Here is a 24,073-nt window from a genome sequence, read left to right on the forward strand (position 1 = left end):
TCAGTGGGTCGTCGGGAGTTGATTGAAGCGGCGGTATTGTCTCGTCGACACAGAAACAAACAGTTCAATCAATCCTCCTCGAATATGTTCTGACGTGTGGGAAGATCTCATTGGGATAAGGTCACTTTTCTGTAGGGAGCCGCTGGAGGTCGTGCATCACTCATGTGAATTATCTGTAAGGGGAGGGCAGGAACCCGGAGGCGCACCTGCTTCTCTTTTCAACTCGGAGTAATCCTATTAATTACACAGAGGCCCTCGGATGACATTCTGCCGATTTGGGGTTGAGAATTGTGTTGCGCTGCACACTGCGGGAGAAAACAAATAGTTTCTATACCGTTTCATAAATGCCTCAATAATGGGATCAGTGTAATTAGAGGCGTTTTGTAATGACATTTGCTCAGAGAGCAATCATAAAAGTCACTTGGCCTGATTGTGCTCAGTTTGGGATTTGCAGAGCTGTGTTTGCAATTAATTGTGACTGCACATTTGATATTTGTCTGTAGCAGCAGCAATGGGAGCATGGCCTTGCTTTCTAATGAGAAAATTGGAAAAACTTGGGTTTTATAATGGAATTAATTGTATGGATTGTGTTGGTGGAAAATCTGAATGATATCATAATCTGGCTGAGATTTTTTTTGTAGATGATTCATTAAGGTTGAACTACAAAGTGTTTGGATGACACATTGGTTTAAGGTTGCAAAATGGTTTTGTTGTATTTTCTTGTCAACCAGAAATTATCGAAATTCCAAAAACCGGTCTTATCACAACCCATGAACAACGTCCTCCTATGGGTGTACCAGTTTTGAAAATTTTCACAATTCTGGTTTGGTGACTGTTTGGCCAGCATTGGCAAACGCAACATTCGCAACCTACTAAAACACGCAACTTTTTGCAACTCGGGATAACGGCTTTGATCATTTGATTACTCCCTTGTAAATGTCTATATTTATACTTGGACAGATAAAGTATTTGCCAACTAATCAAAGGGACTGTGTAGTACTTTATCACTTCAGTTCAGCGCTCTCATTGCTTGCTGTTGAGGAAAGTCTGTTTGGCTATCTGCCCGGATGCATGGATTTAAGACTAGAGCAATACCTCCTCCCCCGCTTTTGGAACCGAGATTGCGTGAGTGTGCAAGAGAGAGCGAGAAAGAGCAATGCTTGGGTTTTTGTGGGTGTCGTTACCCTAGCAAGATGCATGAACTAAAAATAAATCAACAGGCCCTCACCACAAACTAATGGCTTCATTTGGAGCGTTTTGGTCACTGTAGCTATATTGTAAAATCGACTTAAAAGAAGTAAAGTACCTCTCGGCAAGTCTCCATTTTAATGGCACCGGTAACAGACATTCATGACCCCCTACCTGCCCACACCAGGATTAAGCAAAGTAGTAATCTAGATTCAAAAGTGCAGCTCAAAGGGAGCCCATGCAATTTCCCCCTAAAGCTAGAGCAAAGCCAGCAGTTGGTCATTCATATGCATCTGAAATCTAATACTCGGCCGCTGTTCCTCCCGCTGTGCTACGCCCTTCTCCCTCCCTCCTTCCCTTCCTGACTCACCAGTGAACTTCTACTCCACCAGGGCAATCTGACCATGCCCCGCCTCATTCTGCAATCTGCAACCCCCTCTCCCCCCCTCCCTATCGTTCTATCTTCTTGTAAGTTACCCAGGTGACACCACCAGGGCATCCCCTCACAGTTCAAGCGAATGTTGGGTTTCATCTGGTCGCCTTTGCTGCATCAGTAAATAATTAGCACACAGGAAGCATGGAGTTCTTAACATGGATGTGTCACTTGTTAATTTAGTCAGCAGATGCTGACCTGCATACATCCATGAAACTTGGTTTATTGACAATATATCTTTGTCAATCATTGTTTTTATATCTATATATAATATAATTTTATTATTTTATATATTTTACATAATTTATTTAATATATATATATAACATTTTTATTATTTTACATATTTTATATAATTTTTATTATACAATAAAAAACAGTTATTGTCTTAAAATGTCTTGATTTCCAAATAAAAATAATGGGTGAGGCCCAGAATAAAGAATACCCACATCAATATTTAAAGAGTAGTTCTAGTGGCCAACACCAAGTATCTCATTGTGTTAAAAACTTTAAATCACCAGAGAGCGGACATGTTGATTCTAATCCAGCCATTAAGCAATTCTGTAACAAATTATGCCGGAGTGGATGATGGATGGTTGACCTCCCTAATTAGCAAAAGGCAGTAATGCCCTCGAAGGCTTGCATCTGCAAAATGATAAGCGCTGCCAAAAAGTCCATTAACTGCTTGTAGATTTTAATGGATCTCCATCAAAGTGTTGCTGCAGAGACAACTTTGCATTCTCTAGGAACGTAATATGGAGGTCGGTAACATATTGCCTGTGTACAAATTTGTCAGACAAAACTTCAGCGGGAGTTTTTACGTGATTGCTTGTAGCCAGCGGGATCACTCGTCTCTGAAAAGATGTGACGTGTGGCCTCACTCTTCATCCTTGATCCACACAAACACGACCAAGACGGACACTTACCTTGACTCGCTACTTTCTCCCTGACTGGTCAGAGTTATTCATTTGATTGAGCCGGCAGAGAACGAATGTCGGTAGGTCATTACAAATGGCCACAGGCAGTCCTGAGACATGGGCCTGCTGCTTCTTGATGTTTTGGATGACCTACACTTCTCTCCCTGACATTTTCTTTTATACGGGGTACAATCAAACTTTGGCTCAGTATTCCAGGTTTTCATAGACAACGAAATGTCTTTCAAAGAAATCCATAGAATGCAAAGAATGCCAAGTCAACAAATGTATATGAAAGGTTGCAGCCTGCATGGCCTCGGTGTAATATGCTCCTACCAAACATGCTAAGGTTGTATTAGCCTCAAGCTAACACAAATTCCATCACGCATAAACGAGATGTAACCGGGCGTGATTGAGAATCAGTGGGGTGAAATGACCGAGGCAAGAAACGGTGCCACTGTGATTTTGTAAATTATTAGACTCTGTGCAGATTAGTTAATTAGGAAGGCTAATGCAGTAATTAACATGAAGGCCAGTTGGTGCAGCATATTCCTGACTCATACGATCCCATTTATACATATCACTGCGAGCTGCTCGCTCCCTCATTGAAAGTACTTACTAATATTCTCATTAGGCCGTACTACAGAAACTATACTCCTCTTTAAGTGACGGCTTCAAGCGTGTAATTGCTGTGAGAAATTTTGTCCACGGTCACAGAAATCCACTCACCGCTGAAAAGTTAATGACACTAAAAGCCAGTAGTGTACCTTGACCAGTTAGATTGTCACTCCATGGAATTTGTCATGACAGGAAAGATTTTTTGAATGTCATGTTGGCCCCTGGCTCTTAAGCAAAAAAAAAAGAGAAAATGTTAGTCATCCATGTCAGCTTCAATTTGACTGAGGGACCGAGTGTTTGTCGACAAGACACAAACATAGATGTCAAGAGGTTTGCCGTCCAAGAAAATCTCTGAGGACTTGATGGAAAGTGGCAATAAAGATGTGCTTGAATTTGTTTAAAAAAAAAAAAGAAAAGATACAAGTCAATTGCAGGGACATAGTAAGAGATTTAGTTGTGTTGGTACAATTTCGATCACTGGGCTGATCTGTTCCTGTCACCCTTGCACACTGCAGGCGTGTGACTGATATCTAATTCACTAGATTTCTCACTTCAGTGCACCTTAGAAGCCTGTCTGACCTCATCACCCAACTTCAAGCAATGTCCTTTGCCTTAGTTAAACATAAGATTATTTACAAGAGCATCCAAAATTCCTTAAATCAGGGGAAGGGAATCAACATTATGAAATACAACCCTGTAATATTTTTAAAAGCCTCTCATAATGTGACTCACAAATGTTCACAACCATGATAATATAAATGTTTGATTTGTTTTCTTTACTTCACACACTGAATAGAAAAAAATATACCCCATCAAAGTTTAAATTGTTCTCTACAGCACACATTGCCTGGTAAAGTCGAATTTGCAGTTGAAAGAGAAAGTGCTGTTTCCTGCAACTTCAATAGTGTCCATAAAATTTATTAGAAATCTACCTGGCTTTAATTTTCCATGGCATACGCAACTTTTTTTTTTTTTTTTCCCAGCATGGCTGTGAGCTGCAGTAATTAGATGGACGCCATAAGGCTACTGCCTCGTGACAAGTGATCAACAAACAATGATTTATGGTACCATCTTGTATCAGGGGGATGACCATTGATTTGAACACACAAAGGAAGCACATACACACATGCAGACACACGCCACAGATGACCACGCGCATAAATCAAACACACTCCCGTTACATTTGCTTGTGTTGTTTTTATGCTGACCTGTCGCTTTTACCTGCCATTCAATTTTAATAAACATCAAAGTGTTTGACGAGTGAGCCGGCTGGCGCTTTTTTAAATCCTGTGAAGGAATCATCTGCTTATAACGGTTGTCATTCCGCAGATGCTGATTCCACATATATACTCTATTGATTCTCACAGATGCAGGTAAACACAACAGTGTGTTTGTGTTTTAAAGGCTGGTGGGTGTGAGGGCATTCTTGTGATGGTATGCTCAAGTGCATGCATCTGCTAATGTTATTACGCCGACAGATGCTAGGTCAAATATATGCTACGTATTTCCACGTTGAGGACAATATTCATATGAAATATGCTGAGTGAGAAAAATGGCATCTTTATTATGTGACCACTCTCATCAGTTGATTGAATTGTCAAAGGTTCTAAGATATTACCATATTCAGCATCAAATATTACGCAATGCCATACGCAACCAGGACATGTTGTAAAATATTTTATATTAACTCATTTAAACCTCAAGTTGTTGTTTACTGCCAGTATAAGGCGAATGTTAAATGCCCATGAGAGTTTGGACAGTGTGAAGATGAACTCTGCAATATTGTTTTTCCTTACCACAGATTGATCGCCATCGCAGTCAGGTCGATAAATGTCTACACATGATGTTAATAAGGTGACTTGCTTGACTACAGTATGGTAACATTATGGTGCATAAGTAAGCGAAAAGATAGGTTGTTTGCAATTCTTAGATGAAACTGTCGTTATTTTCATGCCGATTATTCCGCTGGTCACTCAAGGAGATGATCCATGTAGACTAGCTGTGATTATATGGGAGTCACCAAGTCATACTCTCAAAATTTACTAGAAGCTGTACATGGAACCTTCACTGTTGTAACTTGTGTTGTGGCAGTGGAGTAATTTTGTATGCAGTATTAATTCACCATTAGAGATTCGTGTGTCTCACTCAATCTCACTCGCCCTTTCAGCTGCAAGATGATCGAAAGGCCTCCAGTGTCTTCCAGCTCTTGGATAAGCAGTTGTCATAGGAAATATCGATATGTGATAGTTTTATCCATTGATTAAACTCTGAGTGAATGCACAAGCACTCAACTCCAAACTACCCCTCCTCCATTTTTGTGATTTAGGATACATTTATGCAATGATCTCTAAGTGCGATGTCATTCTCACACAGCTCGCCATATTTGTGAGAGCGTAATCAATAGCTTCATTTGATCTTCAATAGATTGGGATGGAGAGTTGAGGTGGCGAGGAAAGCAATGCTTTATGCCGTTGTATAAGGTCAGACCTATGTTTCGCCTGTTCGGTGAATGGGCTCGGAAATAGCCCCATCAACATTGATGAAGCAATGACGAAAAGAAATTACGGTTTGACGGGTCAAAAATTGCCACTTAGATAAAATGAATCAATCGCAAGTGAAATTATATACGGTAGTTAGTCAAATCCTTTCAGTGTCTTGAAACTGTTGCATTGATAACTGGCTACATTTTCTACTGCATGGAAAATTGGTGAATGCTGATTTGGGGGACTGTGTTACCGTAAAAAAGAGCGATTGATTTTTGAGATGGCATGCCGTGAGAATTTCTAATATTCATGTCACATAATCCGAAGCCAGGGGAATAGATGCTTGGGGAAACTGCAGCAGGTCATGGTCAAATAGAACTCTTACTATAGAGGCTATCTCATTTAGATGGTCATTAGACATTCAAATGATAATCATCTGCCTGGATCTCAATTAGAGGAAAGCCAATTCTCCCGGTGCTCTGATGGCCTTTCCGAGATCCACCAGGTGTGCCGCTCACGATGGTACCTCAGAGATTTCACGATGTGTGAATGATCTTTATGATGGCAGAGGAAAATGCCATGGGCAAAGTATATTGTACACGAATGGAGGATGGAAAGGGTAAAACTTGCACGGGTATTTGTCATTTCATTAATTTAGTCAATAATGGATGCAGGCTCCTTATTCCGATATTAATGATATTATATCTGATGTAAATTTACGAGATTTGTGCAAGATTCCCAGAAATGAAGTCTCGCGAGTTGCATTGCTTCAATATAGTCACTGTTAAAAATCCAAAATATGTATAACTTTTGAGATATGTACTAGTTCTCCCAAATTATCGTATTTTCCGCAGCATAAGGCGCACCTGATTATAGGGCGCACCTTCAATAAATGGCCCATTTTAGAATGTTGTCCATATATAAAGCGCACCGGATTATAAGGCGCACCTTCAATGAATGGCCCATTTTAAAACTTTGTCCATATATAAGATATATACATTTGGCCCGCGGGCCGGACTTTGGACATGCCTGCTGTAGCGGCTCAATATTGGTCCATATATAAGGCGCACCTGATTATAAGGCGCACTGTCGGCTTTTGAGAAAATTTGAGGATTTTAGGTGCGCCTTATAGTGCGGAAAATACGGTAGGTCAAACTCCAAATTTTAAGAGAAATTATAAATGACTATGCTTTAAATTAGCACAATGCTTGTTTCACCTGCTTATTAGTACGCTGCACTAATGGACTCAATTATTGATGAACTGTAAACCAAAACAGACCCAAAGCCATATATGCCCTCCAACGGTCCGAACATACGGTTGTCAAGGACATCCACTTGTTCGGTCCTCAGCCCAAAACAGCAGTGACCGTTGCTCTTAGCATTAACCCCTGCTGAATCCTAGAGGTTAAAACCCCTCTCTTGATTTACAACAGCCAGTACACTCAGGAGGCCATTAAAAAGATGTAAATTTGGACTATTTGTACAGAGAAAGGTGCATGAACCCAGGGACAGACCACCCACTCGCTTTGCCTTCAACAACACTTTCCATGGCTTTGGCTCACAAATCAGAAATGGGGGAGGAGGGGTGGGGTGTCTTTCATTTCGGGAAGGTCACAGACCTTTTTATCACCTCTTAAAGACACCCGTTGAAGCCATCTCTCATTGGGCACAACTGGATGCTGCACATCCTTTTATTGGACAGCAGTATTTGTTGCCTCGAGCCACTGACAAGTGTCTCAGCAATGAAAATGTGCCTGGGATACAAATGTAGATTCAATCAAAAATCCGTTTTAAAAGTCACTTTTGTTGCTGCGCCGTGACATCATATCACTAACAAACCAAACATTTGCATTTAGCACTCAAACGGCGCATACACACAAGGTTTGACCAACCTTGACATCTGCCTTTTGGCTCGGAATGTGATGGATGGATTAAATGTCACCTATGCCCTGGGTGATTCCGTCACTCTCTGTATGGCCGTTGTTGTGTATGCGCTGCTGTTGTTTGTTTCTGCCAGACGTTTGCATTGTGTCTGTCAGTCTCGCCTGCCACTCATGCCCTGACGTGCTCTGCTGGATCCTGCAGCATTTGACACCCTCCCCCCACCCACCTCCAATTCCTGTGCAAAGATACGCGCACACAAATATATCCACAATTAGCCAAGATAAACTCGGATTCTGTGACTTCCTGCAGATTGCTCTTTAGATAAGAGCAGAGACATCCCAGTAAAAAAAAAAAAAAAAAAAAAAAAAAGAAGCTGGAAGCTGAAATAAAAGGAGCACACATACAAAAGCTGTTAGGCTATTCTGTTGATGTGATGATGGACCACAACAGCATCCTGTCACGACATATTACTTTTGGTTTTTGCACATTTTTGTAGCAGTATCTGCTAAAACTAATTTATCACATGGCAGGCAGGGGACAAACACCATTATGTCTTGCGGGACATTTCTGATTGTAACAGAACTTAATGTTATGGAAATTTTGGTCTATCCAATAAGGAGGCTATAGAGGAGAATTTGACATCATTAATTCAATACTGAAGTGTCTTTTGACATTTGGCTCCATTTTTTGTTCCCGTAAATCATTGTTAATGCATTCCTCTTTAATGCCTATGTGAAGTCAAAAAAGTCAAGATCATCATAAAGTGGGCAGACAAAAAGATATTCGTCTGAGAGGAACAATATTTTTTACCCAACTTATCTCAGTACTGGCAGAACTTAAGAGATGAAGTGAGCAATATGATCTTGACATAAGGAAAAAAAAAAAAAGTCAGCTGCAATGTGAAAAGTGTCTGCCACCACAGCATCATTAACACCCAGCAGTGCCGGAGGAAGGGAGGGAGAGCAAACGCGGGCCTCCAAGCACTCGGAGCAAAATTGCAAACCCAAGGTTCCTGATACAACCTGTTATTATTTTTGACACAAGCCATTTACAATAGCTATGAAGGTGGCAATGGAAAATGTAATATTGATTGTATGCCCTCAAGGCTTTGCTCCCCTGACTTCTAAAACGTCACACATCTCACATACTGTATAATGGGCGTGATATGTTTCTCCCTTATTTTTTATTATTTTTTTGTTTACTCGCCCCCATCTCGACCTCCTTCCAGAATTCCTATTTTAGCATACATATATATATATATATATATATATATATATATATATATATATATATATATATATATATATATATATATATATATATATATATATATATATATATATATATGCACTGGAAATAATTTACACTTGATTCTAAAATGAATGCTTGCGTCCGAACATGCTGCAAAACGCTGATTGCTGTGCTAAAAGCTACCCTCGGGAAGACTGCTGTCTAGGAGCAATTTATCTCTGGCTTTGGAACATTGCCGCACAGTCTCCTGTGATGATTTAATTGCCACAAACTCCAGCAAAAACATTTGCGGTGTCACAGACTATTTGTGTTCCGGTTGTTGTTTTCATTCAAACATTTCCTCAGTGGAACATCCAACGTTGAAGACTTTCGTATTTTGTTTCCCATGCGCAATTAGAAAAAACAAATTATCACTGTCTTCATGTGGGGATGATACGGCAAAAGACACTTGTGATACAGCGACGACTGCAGGAGCATCTTTTTTTAATATGTTTGAAACATTTATATTAAATCATTCCCCAGATGATACATCTGTTATTTTCAAATTAAGAAATGTTGTGAGTGCACTGAGTAAATCACTAATGAGCAATTGTTTAAATCTTAAACCGAGATATTTAATTAAATTCAAGCAGGCTGGACTGCAGGCTGGGCCACTTGGGGGTTGGTTCTCGAATGTCGCTTTAGTTAGTGCCAGGTTTGAGTTCTAAACTAGTGTTTAGAAGGTGTAATGAGCTTGCTTTTTACTGCCTGGGAACACATTAACATGAAAAACTTGACACAGTTGTTCGACCCTAATCAGTCAACAATTTCCTTGTGGCCTTAAAACCTCCCTTCCTGTGAGACTTGGTGCAAAAGGAACCGTCTCTGAGGTCACTTGTCCGAAGAATTACTACTAATGATAATAAATATAGAAGCTTCGTGACACAATTTGATCATTGAAAAAGGCTGGTTACAAAAAATGAATTTCCATAACATATTTAAAGTTGCCTAAAAATAGGAAATTACAAATTAAAATAAGTCACGCTAATGTTGGTACTATAATAAAAAGCATTTAAGGCATCAAGCATCATTAAGCAAGTCGTAAAAACTAAAGCAGTTTAAATACTACAAGTTGGGTGAAAACTTTTCGATGGAGCTGATGATTTGTGATAATTAGAAGGCTTTGCAAGTTAAAGGGCTCTTTAATTCTTTGGAGTGAAAGACCCTGCCAAAGGAGATTGATTCAGGTCATTTATTATTTAATTCCTCTTTAAAATGACTGAACTCTTGCAAAGGATCTGCAGTGGTTCATGTCGCTCACTAAAATGAGGATAACTGTCTGTCGGGAAAGAATGGTCTCTAAATATTGGAAGAAGTGTTTCAAGTGTTGATGAATATTTAGTGTTCCATAGCTTTCATGTGACTGCCATGATGTGAAGAGGAACTCTTATAATCTTATATCCCACCGCCCCCCGACATCAGGTGTCTTCTCTTGTTGCACCACGATGGCCGTTTCGACGACACGGAGGATTTGATTTGCTCGGAGGCTTCCCATGGCGAGTGGTCCTGGAAGTTTTGATGAAAACTCAAGAAACGTTGTGAAAGAAGAGTAGATCAAATCAGCAGCTCCTAAGTGCCGTGCCCCCCTGAGAGAGCTTGTGCGATCACAATGCTTCCCATAAAACAGTGGGAATGCATCCAGCTAGCTTGAAAAGAACCTGCTGAACTGGAGAAGGGAGAGAGAACTCTCTCAGGTTGAATGAGGCCTTTAGTGGTCAAACCTATAGAAGTGGAGGATGGATGGATAGATGGTGGAGAGGGAGTTGGTATGTAGAGAAGAAAGGGAGGGGGGCTTGTTGGTCATTATGTGAAGCCCAAGTAGAACAGCAGCCACTCATTCTCCCTCTCCTGAAGGTTCATGTCCCTGCTGTGTTTACCACAGCCCCCCTATGGACTCACTTAAATCAGACAGGAATAAGAAACAAGAGCGCCTCACATATACCTGAGGCTTACCCCCCTATGACCTCAACTCAGCAAGTCCCCTCAATGGGATGAATTTCCGATGAAGTTCTTTTATGTTTTCATTATTAAGATCTTGTTCGCTAATTGCAAAGAAAGTTTACATATCATACCTGGTGATTTTTGTCATTTGCCCCAACAGAAGTAGGGCATTAACGATTCACTGATTTTACTGCCTCTCTTGTTAGTGGTGTGTATTTGGAATGTCGTTATAGGGAAGTGGTAATTTCACATTCATTCCCCGCAGCGAGCTAATAACCATGTCACACGCTGCAGCCTTTTTAGCATCCACAGAATAACTGAACAAACATTTCATTTTATGGAAGTGATCTGATTTAGAGCACACATGAGGATGGAAGCGGCTTGGCTTTTATGGATCTCAAAAGTCTTAGAAAGTAAATTTACGTCTGCTGGTGCTTACATTTTTATCGACAGTGTTATTTTATGACAAGTGTCTTAAATTTTCTTCATTACTGTTGCATATGTTTTCGGCTTTGACGACGTTTCTTTGATTCAATTTGATGATAGTTGTTTCGATAGAATGTTCATTGATTGTGTTGGATCAAGTCGAATCAAGGATGACCTTTGAACCTGTGGTACACTCTTGGCTTTCGGCCTCAATGTGCAGCTGTGGGGGAAGAGTTCAGATTCCTCGTCTGGAGGTCAGAGCACCATCAGTCTTCACTGTAAAGAATGCAACACCATTTATAATGAGCGAACAAGTGACAATAATAGTTTCTGTGCGAATCTCAAAGACCATCTGTTTATCTTTGTCCGGTGCTTATTTGCTAAGTTTCCCGATCAGTCTTCAAAGTCACGTTAACCCCTCATGTTTTGTGCATGTAAGAACATTCATCTCCTGCTTGATGAATTATTGTAAAGACCTACAAAGATTCACAATCTCTGTTGTTGCACTCAGTAATGAGCTTTTAATGGCTTTGACGACCAAAACACATGTTCAAAGAAAGCTTGGTTAGCTTGGTCAGCGTGAGACATATGGCATCCGTGCTACACATCTAAAACTTAACCAGGTGTTGGACTGGAATGCCAAGTACTAATTCTTTTTATTGGCTTACTTCTAATTCCCTCCGGGTTTCATTATGGTCACTGTGGAATGTCAGGCTTCTACACTGTGTCTAAACTTTAATGATAAGGGTTGAAAAGAGTTATCTCTAAGCCTTTTGGGATAGTTTGGCCACAAGTGGCTGCAGGGCTGTCTGTATTGGAATGTGTTTTGTTGGAGTCTGGGAAAGAAAAATACCTCATAAGTTCCTCCAAGCCTTTGAAATGGTGTTATTTGGGATCGATTCGTAGACCAGTTGGGTAAACCCCAAAGGAACGAACCCCTGCTCATATGCTCCGGGGAAGATTGTTGCTTTTGAAACATGCTGATCCGTCCCAGGCATGCGCTGCTCCACTGAGTTGAAGACGCTGGTTCACTCTGAACTCTTTGCCAATTGATGTCATGGGGGGGAGGCGGACGGTCTTATTGTTTTTCTCCTTCTGTCCAACTCAACCTATAAACCTTCCATATTTCTCTAAATCCTCTTATCAACTTTTCTCTTTTTAGCCTTTTTTTTTTTCTGGTAAAACTTTCACCCTCTCTATAAGTCATCGTAAAATCAGCCCTGACATGAAGACACGCTCTGTAATTTAAAAAAAATGCAAAGAAAAAGCATCCACGGATGCTCATTAATGTCTTCAGTTGTTTTAATTCCATACAACTTTAAGAACATTACACTTTGGAATTTCTAATGTCCACTTTTAAATTGCGATATGTATTATTCCACTTTCCAATTCCAAGGCTACTCTTTTTGTACTCTAAAGAGGCACATCCTTTTTGACTTTCCCCCCGGCACTTCTAAGCCATGAAATAAAACGCACCTGTGATAAATATTCTTTCCTATTTTCACTCACTGAATCAATTAATTAAATCTACCTAAAATATTTATGCCGCCTGTTAGCGTACAATCCCTAAACAGGGAGATGGATTACAGGTGCTTCCTGTAGGCTAAAAGGGAGAAGGCGAGGGAGGGGGAGGGGGGGGGGGCTGATTAAAGAGGAGCATGAAGGCTTTTCTTCCACTTCTCCACCCCACATGGCACTGTTATCCCCCTCCACTGTTTTTGTAGAATTTGACACACCTTTCCTATCCAAAATAGTCCACCGAGGGACATCCCCTTGTGCCGCCAGCGTCGGATCATAGCATGATGAAAACGAATAACTCATGCTTAGTTATTTCTCCATGAAGGCAAGGGAGAGACAGCTGATGAGGGCATGTTTAGACAGTTGCAAGTAGGAAGGGCATTTGTCATACGCTACACACGCACACGGACGAGGGCCGATTGTCCGTTTGGACACGGCCACGCGTTTACACAAATGTACTGACACAAAATAGTGGGCAGGGATTTTGAGTCATCCATTACCCCACGCAAATATGTCCACACAGACATACTGACTGACATTCCAAGTCCTCTGCCAGCATGCCAAGGCTTTTTCACTCTCCCTACGCACAAACACACACACACATAAATAAGAGCTTGATTGGAAAGCTGTGCCCATTTGACAAATGGTGCAGTGTTCATATTTTGCCTCTAGCACGGCGGTGGTAATGATTCCATAATTGTCCTGAGCGCTCAACACTCACTTCCAATCAGCATCCAGAACGGCGCCGCAGCTGGCTACCCACGCCTTTGTAACCTGAAAAAAAAAAAAAGAAAAACGAAGGCACACAGTCAGAAAGTTACCCTTGCGACAGTGCTTAATGTGAGTCATGAGAAGAACGCACTTGTGCACATTGTGTTCATAGCTCGCCTGTATAGTGCTCAAGCATTTGCTATGTGATTTTATGTCATCACCCCGAGAATGTCGGGCGAGATAAATTTGACATATTGACAACGCAGCTGTGTACCATTGCTACCATGCCTTGACAAGAACCTATTAGGTCAGGGATTGTCAACCGATGGTCTGTGGCGGTATTGCAGGCGGTCCAAGGAATTGGAAATTGAAAATAATTGTGACATTATTAAAAATAAAATTTTTATTTTCCAGCTAATTTTCGTTTACCCATCCAAATGATGTCAAATGTAGCTAAGATTCCCAAAATAGACATACAGATGCAAATAAATAGTCTTTATAGGTCCAGTACCGAAATCAGAGTAGCAACATTGAAAAGCATGGTGAGAGATTCCCTCATAAAAACATCATATTTGTAGCGCAAGCTAATTTTATATAGCAATGAATGTCTCTGGCATCTCAAAAGTTTGCAACGTGCCAACACTTTCCAAGTGACCTTTTCTGAATGTCTGCCAAGAATATCTGAAGTCCTGGCCATGCTGAACACCCTTCCCCATTTCTGGCATGCCTGCTTCCACTTCAGTGTTTCTGCTATTAGCAGTGCCCTCTGCAGGACGCCGGGATTGCATATGATGATGTAAGCATTCCTCTGTGCTGTGCAAAGCGCCTGTGGCGACGAGACCATGCAGGACAGCTTGTTTTTGAAACCATTCCATACTGCTTCCAGCCAAAAAATCCACAAACTTTGATCACTTCCTTTATTATTCATTCAAGAAGTGTGGAAGCTGCATCATCCGGCGTCACTGTTAAAGAATGCTACTTTTATGAAACATGACCGTCTTAAGGAATTTTGTTGACTGTGGGATGTGGTGTCGTGTTGCTTTTGCATCTTTACCACTTTTAAAATGTTAAATTCAAAAGTGATAATTAGATTTTTTTACATCATGCTCAACAGTCCCAACTGGGCCTTGAAGGTCTAAAATGTGTGTCCCTTCCTTTCCCATTTCTCACCTCTTCCAATTTATTTTGACAGTTCTCCCTTTCCCATTTCCACTCAACTCTTCTCTTTCTCCTTCGTCACCTCTGCCTCTCCCTCTCCTCCTCACATTTACCCCCCCTCTCGTCTCTTTTGGAACTGGGAGATCTGGGATGGGCGACGGCAGCAGCTGCAGAAGGAGCAGCTGCTGAGTGTGTGTGCGTGCGCGTGTGTGTGTATACAAGCCACAGCTTGTCCCTTCCACCAGGCTGCTTGAGCCCAGTTTGTCCCAGCAGGGTACCACAAAGCTCGCCAACCAATCAGAGGCCTGTGCATTGATGAAACACACACACACACACACACACACACACACACAAAACATTGACAGACATAAGAACCATATGCACATTTACTATATACAACACAATTTCACACACACATTCATATTCAAATCTGTTGAATGGAAAGAAAAAAAAGTTATGACTCTTGGCCAAAAGTATGGCAAAGGTTCTCTCGTTTTATCACAACTTTAATAAGTCATCCTTGTCCTTATGGAGTTTACCGAGTCCGATTTGTGTACAACATTATGCAGAATGATGCAAGGGCATTTTATTAAAAAAAACAAAAATCACACACAGATGGAAAATAATAATCACACTCTTTGGAAATACCACTGTTGGCTCCCAAGGTTTAGTGCCCGGGGCAATGTCAAGCTCCACTTTTTTCCCGTGCCTGAAGGTGAAGGGAGATCTTCTCATTTCATTGTCAATGGGCAGTCCTCAGAGACTTTCATCCTGAACACACGTGACAGGCACACGTACTTCCATACAGAGTTCTAAGCATTTTTAAAAGCTTTCTCGAGTCGCTGTTGTCTTTGTTTGGATGCTTTAATGAGCGAGAAGCCTGGGGCGATGCTCTTTCGTAGGTAAACAAACAAAGCTGGATGATATGTTTTTGCAAAACAGGAGACAGACAGAAACACAGGACGGTAAAACTGACAGAGGACAAAAGTGAGAGATTGGGTTAGCACAGTTTAGCCCAGCTGACGTTAGGCGAGAGGCGGAGTCTATCACAGGCCAACATGGAATATATTTCAAGCATCTCCTTCCATTCATCCTGTCTTGTGAAAGTCTTTTTCATGCATGCATGCCGATCCTTTTTCCACCTTCCTCTCTGTTCTTCCTGTCACGCTCTAACGCTCATGTGGGAAACACTCGTAATAATCATGTGGTGTTGTGGCCGCAGCCGAGGGTGGGGGAGGTCACGTCTTAGGCAATGCGGGGCGCTGCTCCTCTTGCCTCTGGAAAGCGCAGTTCTAGCGTGGCAGCCCGGCCGGATGAACAGCTGGACGCTCGGAGGCCAGTAAGAGCCAGCCCGGAGGTCACAGGGGTCACCGGCATTGAAAACCTTGGCTCCCAGCTCAAAGGTGCAGGGTGAAAGGGGATCGTGCTTCTGAAAGAGAAAAGGAGCTCTTGTTTCCCCCCGTGGCTTACAAAGGACACAGCCAAGCAGTCAGCCAAGAATATTCTGCCAAACAACAAGCCGCTCATGTCTTGTGTCTACATTTTCCACATTTCTATGCACGGCAACAGGAATTATTATATTTGAGTTGCAGCAGAGTCATAATATATGGTGTTTATTTTTAATAAACCAGGCAGTGTCTATGCACACCTCTGGAGCCATTACTTGTGACATATAATACTCAGCTGTGGAGTGTTCATCTTTCACATTTATGATGCTCATATAGGTAGGGGGTGGGAGTCAATAACTTTCAGGGTCTTGTGCGGAGCCACTAAGCCATTCTCTCCTCCTGCCATATCGAAAAAGCAACTTTTTTTTTGATTAGTAAATAGCCGAGCATGCCCTTCAGGGTACTTCCCAAGACTAGCAAGAACGCAAAGGTTAATCTTCTATTTATTGCCACCAGCAGTCAGACAGATAGTATCTTCTCAAATTCATCGTTCGTAGGATGTTATTGATCTTCTCCTGACATGACATTTTCTTGTTTCCCATGCTACCTGCAGAACTATGTTCAGTATGATCTGTTTACCTCATATGGATAATTATTTCCAGGACCCAGAAAGTCTAAAAAAAAATAAAAAATTCAATGTTATCATATGAATTCATTTGAGTATATATTTTATTCAAGAAAGACAATGAGATCAACCATCAGACTGGCCAGATCTCTACTTCCTCTTTTATCACTCTCTTTACGTTCTGCGTCTTGTTTAGATGCTGCTTTGTGATGGAAAATCTATATGGTGCAAGAGTGCAATTTAGGTGGTTTCCAACAGTGGGGCTTTGAAGAACCAGCAGCCGAGGCGAAGCGAGTGACTAACACCTCCGTACTCTGAATCAGTATTGGGAGAGTGTTTGAGATGGCTTTTTTCATGCCCGCTCTTTCACCGGGGAGTGGAATGCACTCATTTTTTGTCAAACTTCCAGATTGATCCTGGTACGTTTTTCCTATTTCTCATCGGGGAAAAAAATGTTTCAGAATGGAAACAAATCAGAGGTCAACCCGCATCCCCATAATGCACCGTCGTGCCTCCGAGCTGAGTGTGCAACCTTGTGAACTACATAATCTGTCTTTGTTGGGATAGCCCTAAGAGCAAAAACATTCCCAGCATGATGGTCTTTTGCACACAATTTGAACACATTTCCTTATTTAGGCCTTTTCTCGTCAGGTCCGTAGAACCTCCTGAGCTTGCAACTCATTCCTATTTAAGATATGGTGCATCAGGCTTAGTGGGCTGCAATTAATTCACTGCCCCCGGGGCCTCTCTGGCTTTGTATGAAGGGTCAGACTAGGTCAGGGCAGATTTTTTTTTTCTGAGCGTAAGCAGGACTAGGTTTGTGTTGGATCAGATGAGACTGGGCTAATTCTCTCCAGCAGCTGGTCCTTTTCACTCACTGTTTACCCTGTAATGCAAAATCGTCCGCTTTGCCTCGCCTGCCTATAAAGAAATCTCTTTACACTTCAGCTGACCAAATTTAACAATCCGCTTAATTAAAAGCAGACACGATGCCTAATTTTTTTCAGACCGTATCGATTCAGTCCTGGCTGTTTTGTCCGCGCTAAGCAAATGCTTGAGATTGTACTGGACTGAATCTAAATTGAGTTGTGTCGCGTATCTTTTAAGCCAACCACTTCTTCGGGTTTTCAAGCCCATCATTATCTCTTGTGTCCTTGTACTGCCCCCCTGCCCCCGCCTCGCTCCCACATAGCAAATTCCCTGGTCATTTGGTTACTCTGTGGGTCAGCCAGTGTGCTTTCTGTGACCACCACCTCTGCATGTGGGAGTTGTTTGCCGAATGCTGTGTCATCACAGCTTTGCAGTCTTGCCCTAGAGCAAGCTAAGTCTAAACACTGCAGTTTGTGGCTGAAAGGCCATCTGTCACAGGGAGGGATTCCGACTTCTCCTCCCAAAAAAGCATAAACAGGGGCGGGCTGTTAAGCTGTGCTGCAGCTCACTGTCATGGAAATGCCCCCCATCTGAACAAGGCTCCGGCCTTAATCCTTCCACCCTCCCATCGCTGCAGCTGCTTTTTGGGCCTCCGTGACGGCCTGTGTATAGTCACTGCCTATTTAGCCGAGAGCGAGCGGCCTTATGAATCACACTGAGAGTGCCGCTCAGCTGTTGGCTGAATGAATGCAAAGCCTCACACACCCACCCTTGCACAAAGCGCTATATATTATGTAATGTTCTCTAAATACAGTGGAACCTTCACGATTTTGTTCTCATGTGCAAATATTTGACTATTTCTTCGCCAGCTGCTAGATTCTATGTGACAATCCATTTTCTCAAAACTCTCTTTATCTGGAAGAACATGTGCTGGTTGAGACCAAAGAGACCACTCAGGACAAGGAGCTAAGCGGCAAAGTGGGAGCCAGAGATCCTGACATTTCATATGTGATTGCAGAGATTTACGTCAGGTAATTATTGCGGCTGTGTCTGCCAACCTCGGGAAGATCAATTCTTTCAATCAATTCCACTTTTAAGAGGATGGGCCAGATTACCAGGGCGGCGAGCCTATGTGGACGTGGGCCCCATAATGCTCTTCATAGGTCACTAAAATGTGTGTTAGAAGCTTCGCAAGTATCATTCCTCAGAGATCAGCCATTGCTCTCCATCGTTGGCCATTTTCTTTCCCCTTTTCCTCCATATCTGCTCCTTAATTTTTAAAATAACTAATTCATAAAGGCAGTTTTGGAATTACTGGAAAAATCACGATGGTAATATCTGTATTGGCATTTTTAAAAAAAATCAATAGCAAGAAATTTATTTAAAATCAATAAAGCTGTATCATTTTTTCCATTGTTTTCATCAACGTTTGCTATTGGACTTATAATACAATTACCTTGATTGAAATAGAGTTGAACATTTATTCAGAATCGTTCTATTATTATTAATCTTGAAATGAAATCTTTCAAATGGTTCCCCTACAGCATTGATATCTGTTTTCAATTAGGCCTGCCTGTGTGGCAGCGTGCATGTCAAAGTTCAAGTTAATCAAGAAATCTCTTTTTACCGATCCGATGGAATGCCTCCAGAAAATGCTTAGTTTGCAAAAATGTTGCAAAACCCACTGTGTAATGACATATAGGGGGAGGGAGGGGGGGGGGGGGGGTGTTTACGTGTGTGTTACTCTTATTCCTTTCTCTGTGACTTGAATCAGATAAGAGTGCGTATGCCAGTGTAGATGGGAAAGCTCAGCCGAAACCTCTGAACGGTTTATTTAGACATAGCAGCAGGCCGGTAAGTCAACAGTAGTAGAACAGCGAATGCTCACTCGCATTAGAGAAACCCGAGACCACCGACTCAACCTCGTGTCAAGCATCTCCGTACAGGATCTCTGGCCCAAGATCAGTTTTGTGTCTTGGCTTTCTGTGAGTAAAACTACAGCGAATTGGAAGTGACTGCTCTGGTCTCACAACTGGGGCTCTGCTCTGAAAACGTCTGTAAACAAAGACCCTGACTATGGCAGCCTGTCTAGTGTTTCTCGCACCCGAGGGGTGGCGGAAGGTCAGCAGGGCCCTGTCAACAGTGGAAGCTACAACTCACCTCATGCCTTGTTTGAGAAACAAAAGAAGTAAAGAAAACACAAACACACCCACACGCATATACACATATCTATGTCTATATGTATATACTACGTATATATGTCTATACTAATAACTATTATGGTTTTGCGAAATGGGGCTCTAAATAACTTCACATAACCTCCGAGTCTACTTTAGACCTTTAGGTACCGTTACGATTTACTCGCCAGATAAAGGGGAATTATTTCTAAATGTATTTTTATATAATGCTTGATTACCTGCGTGTCACAGCCACCAGACTGTTGATGAGCTTTTTTTTTTTTCCAGTGTTGCATTTGATTCCATTTTTATTCCTTTTTATTCGTTTCCCTGCCATTCCTCAGTCACCGGTGCGTACCTCTGAGACATCTGCAGAAAGGTTGGCATTAGCATGTGAAAGGGTTCACGCAGACAATGCTATGCATTATGTATTCACAGCATTTGTATGAAATGCAGCGGCTGTCGTTCTTGCTACTCTGTAATCTGCCGGCAATATTTCAGGCAGAGCGGGGAGAACAAATCTAAAGGAGACACATAGTCTCCTCTACTACAGCGACTATACCGTCCTTCACATTCATGAATCCCAAGAAACATCAAATGCAAGGAAGTGTCGGATCCGTCAAAGATGTCTCGTAGTGAGACATACCACCAAGGCCGTGTTATTGAAGAGGGAGAGGGTTGTGTGTCTCTGACATTCAACTTAGTATTTGATGCCACAGACCTGATTCATCGTCTACTCATTTAGACCAAATTTATTCCAATGTGTGGGCTGCAATAGATGAAGGACCAAATCAGATTTGGCTCTGAATGTCCTAACTTCTGGTAATTACTGAAGTCTTCTTATCATAGAAACAAATATCAAGCAGCCAATAAGAAGCAAGTCAGAGTAAATATTAACCCGGGTTCAAAATTGGACCGGTGCAAGAAATTGGGTCAAATTGACCCGAAAGCAAAGTCCCACAAAACATGTCCTTACTTTTTTACTTTGAGTCCTTTTCTTTTCTCAATAAGTGATGGATGATTTGGCACCCTCGGCTTTGTTCGTCACAGCCAAATGTGTGTTTGTATGGCTATTAGGGAGGCCCGCTGAGGGATGAATTGCAGGATCTTTTAGCATCCCCCACACCCCCCTCAAAACTAACAACATAGCACTGTCTCCCTTTAGCACACTTTCTGTGGTTAAGACAATTTAGTTTTTGCATGTTTTCCATATTTTTAGTGTGTTATTGCACCATGCCAGTTGAGTCTGACATTCAAATTGTATGTACGTTTTAGCCATTAAAGGAACTCTGTGTTCACAATTTGTCCCCCCCGTTCCTCATTACCAGAGAGCTGCTTGATGACAACGCCAATATTGATCACAGCTCAGTGATGCGCTGGCAGCCATTGTGTTAACTGGGCCAAGCAAAGGAAAGTTATCTAATGATTACCTCCAACCCCCTAACCCTCATTTTGTATCATCTTGCATTTCGGATCAAGTGTTAAACCATTTTGCGCTTCCTTGTCCGATGCATCCAATCAATTTGCTTCCCAATTGCTCTGCATCGCCTTCCACCAACGATGCCATCTTTGCTTATTTAAGATGCATTAGATGGCCAATGTGGAGTGTTTCATCAGATCTTTAGTCAGCAGATAATTGTACATCAGTGTGCCATGAAGAAGATTTAGTCAAGTGGAGATTTCAACATGTAATCAGTATTTTACAAATGATCCTAGTCCAGATCATAAATCACCTCCTTCCAAAAAAAAAAAAAAACGTTGATCCCACATTTCGAGGCTGTCACAACACATGGCTGCAGAGGCTAGACAACCTGAACATTATTTTGGACTGTATACTTGCGTATATAGCTTTTGCTCGGTCTGCATCAATGAAAGCTTAAGTGACAATGACAAAAAGACCAAACCTGGAGGGGAAAAAAAATGGAAATAACTGGTGCCTCGCTGCTGGGCCGCTAAGCTCAGATGCTTCCGCAAAGCAAAGTTGCATTCCTTCTGATCAGGTCTGAAATTTAGCGTGTTAAGAGTAGCTTTCATCTTTTATCTCCAGTGTGCCCTAAGCTTGTTGGAGGCTACTTTGGCTCAGAAACTGCAGCAACAAAAGGAAATGAAGGAAGTTTTGCTGCCGCCTTATCTGGTCTGGCTCAGTTCAGCGATCCCCTGAAAATTAACCCGGGATCTAGCCTGGCTAAATTGTTGATTAAATGTTGCCAATTTGATTGTCCAGCATCAAAGCTATGAAATTTAAAATGGAGACACATGCTTGGTAAATCATGAAGTACTCTTTTCAAAAAATGTTTTGTTTCAGGTCACATCAAGCTAATTCACTAAAGGCAATGACAGTGTGAATATCTTCCCTAAAATGCTTTTAAATGTTTCAAGAGACTCAAGAAAGGTCCCATGAATCAAGATTCATTTGACCGCTTTTGAATCAAACTGGCTCTGCTTGGGAAATTGGATTCATTACTCCAGCGACTGATAGAATGATTACCTCATGATTGATAGTCTTCCCTCTTCATTTCTTTTCTCTTTGATGCACAGCATTTCATTCTGTTTTCTCCACTATTCCCTCACTCTTTAATGTGATCGTCCCGGAATGATAGCCACATATAAGTTTAGAAACATTGAGGTTTGTTTTTGTTTTTTTTACAGATTCATTTTGTAGCTTCTAGATTGAAATTTCCATTTTTATAGAGTGTGAGAGAAGTGTTTTATTTTATGTCAGTGTACAGAGCTGAGCTAATGTATGACGTTGAAGCGCCATGAAAGCCACCGAGCCCGTCTTAACGAGGCTTTTCATGGCTAATTAAAGATCCGTGCAAGGCAATGCGGGGAACTTTGACGGATCAGTTGCCGACACTCTTGAATAATGTTGTAGTGCCTATGAAAGCTCGCTCGGAAGCGAGCACGTTTTCAAAGTGGGGGAAACTTCGACCCCCAACAAATAGCGTTAAAGATGATTGATGCGTCTGGGAACAATCCATCCCATAATTTCACCTTTTCACCTCACAGACGCTCGTATTAAAGCTTAATTCCGAAGAGACGAAGCGAACACATGTCAGCGAGGCCTGTTGCTTCTTATCTTGGAGCTTCAGCCTGAGCCAAAGATAGACGTCTACCACGCTAGAATGTTTATTTTCCTTGACGATTACCTCTGATTAAAAGCAGACCGTGACGGCTCGCCCCGCCTTATTTGTGCATTTGTGTTTCCGCATGTGTGTTTCTCTGCAATGCTTCCTTAATCCCTGTGTGGGTCGCCATTATTTCATTTCTTTATTTGCACAGGTTTGATTCCCTGAGTGTATTCTCAGTTTTACATTAGCCAACACATTCTGCATCCTTTCTGCTTACGTTATACCCTCCCCTCCCGGGGCGATGCTCTCCCCTCTGTCGGAGCTCCAATCCCACCTCAGGGTGTGGGGAATTTTCTTCAGTCACACTTGGCTTGCCAGGTAAACAAGCCTGAATAGGGAGACGTGAGCAGAGTCCATGGGAGCAAATAAAACAAGGGGAGGATGTAAATGGATTTATCACTGAGCCCCCTGTTCCGCCTGCAACACCCCCGCTCTCAGACAGCCACATCCTTCACCCCCAACCTTTTTCCTTCTAAGCCAGGTAGCCCTCTTTTAATCTGGGATGTCACCTGAACAGTTCACTCTGTTTGAAGGATTTTTTTTTTAAAGTCAAATGACCAATTGTCTGGACAACACAGCAGAACTAATGCTTAAAAGCAGCTGTCTCGACTCCTGTCCTGCGTCCGACCATAACAGTGCACAACCTTTAAGCCTTTGGGCTCAAACAGACACACTCCCTGCTCTTCTCCTTCCTAAATTATTTGCCACTAATCCAGATCAGAAAGTTAAAAACCAGGTCAAGCGTGAAAGCCTTATGCTGAGTAATGAGAGAGTGACCCGTGTGAGTCTAAGTGTGTATGTCACTGTGTGTATGTGTGAACTCACAAATGTGTGAGAGCGCTCACAGCAGCGAATCCCTACCAAAGCCACCCGAGGCCGTGTTTTCAAAGAAGCCTTTCAATGTGAGGGCAGGAAGAGCAGATTTAAACCAAAACCACTATAAACACAACGTTTTATAACAAGTCCCCACCCCCCCCTCGCTTTCTGTGCACTGCAAAGAGGAAATAAACTCAGGTGCGTGAGCACCGGGAAACCGGGAAGAGACAGAAAACCAAATTTACGTGGCACTGTTGACAGCACTCAGGTGTGTGCAAAAGCAGAAAATCTATTTCCATCGATCCAGGAAGAGCAAAGCTGAGGCAGAGAGATTGGGTTGTACACTGTGTCGGCTCCTCAAGGGAGCCTTGATCACTGTTATAGCCCCGTGTGGTAATTAAGGCACTTTGACATTTCAGCATTAGCACATGTTCGCTTCTTGGCACCCTGGCAAATCTTTTTCAGACTCCTAAAAAGCATACCTGGAAAAAAAACGGTTTACG

The 24,073-nt window shown here is 42.0% G+C and overlaps 1 long non-coding RNA gene across 4 annotated transcripts in view; it reads left to right on the forward strand.

Moving 5' to 3' along the window:
• LOC125981307 (uncharacterized) overlaps positions 1-24,073 on the forward strand; it is a 199,236-nt gene that overhangs the window by 114,536 nt on the left and 60,627 nt on the right. For 2 of the 4 annotated variants that reach the window (XR_007485890.1, XR_007485889.1), the window contains one exon: positions 4,136-4,416. The exons of the other annotated variants lie outside the window; for them this stretch is intronic. This is a non-coding gene — a long non-coding RNA (uncharacterized lncRNA). Of the gene's footprint in view, positions 1-4,135; positions 4,417-24,073 lie in introns of those variants that run through there. 4 annotated transcript variants of the gene reach the window in all.

The sequence above is a fragment of the Syngnathus scovelli genome, chromosome 14 (genome assembly GCF_024217435.2).
Source record: "Syngnathus scovelli strain Florida chromosome 14, RoL_Ssco_1.2, whole genome shotgun sequence".
NCBI lineage: Eukaryota > Metazoa > Chordata > Actinopteri > Syngnathiformes > Syngnathidae > Syngnathus > Syngnathus scovelli.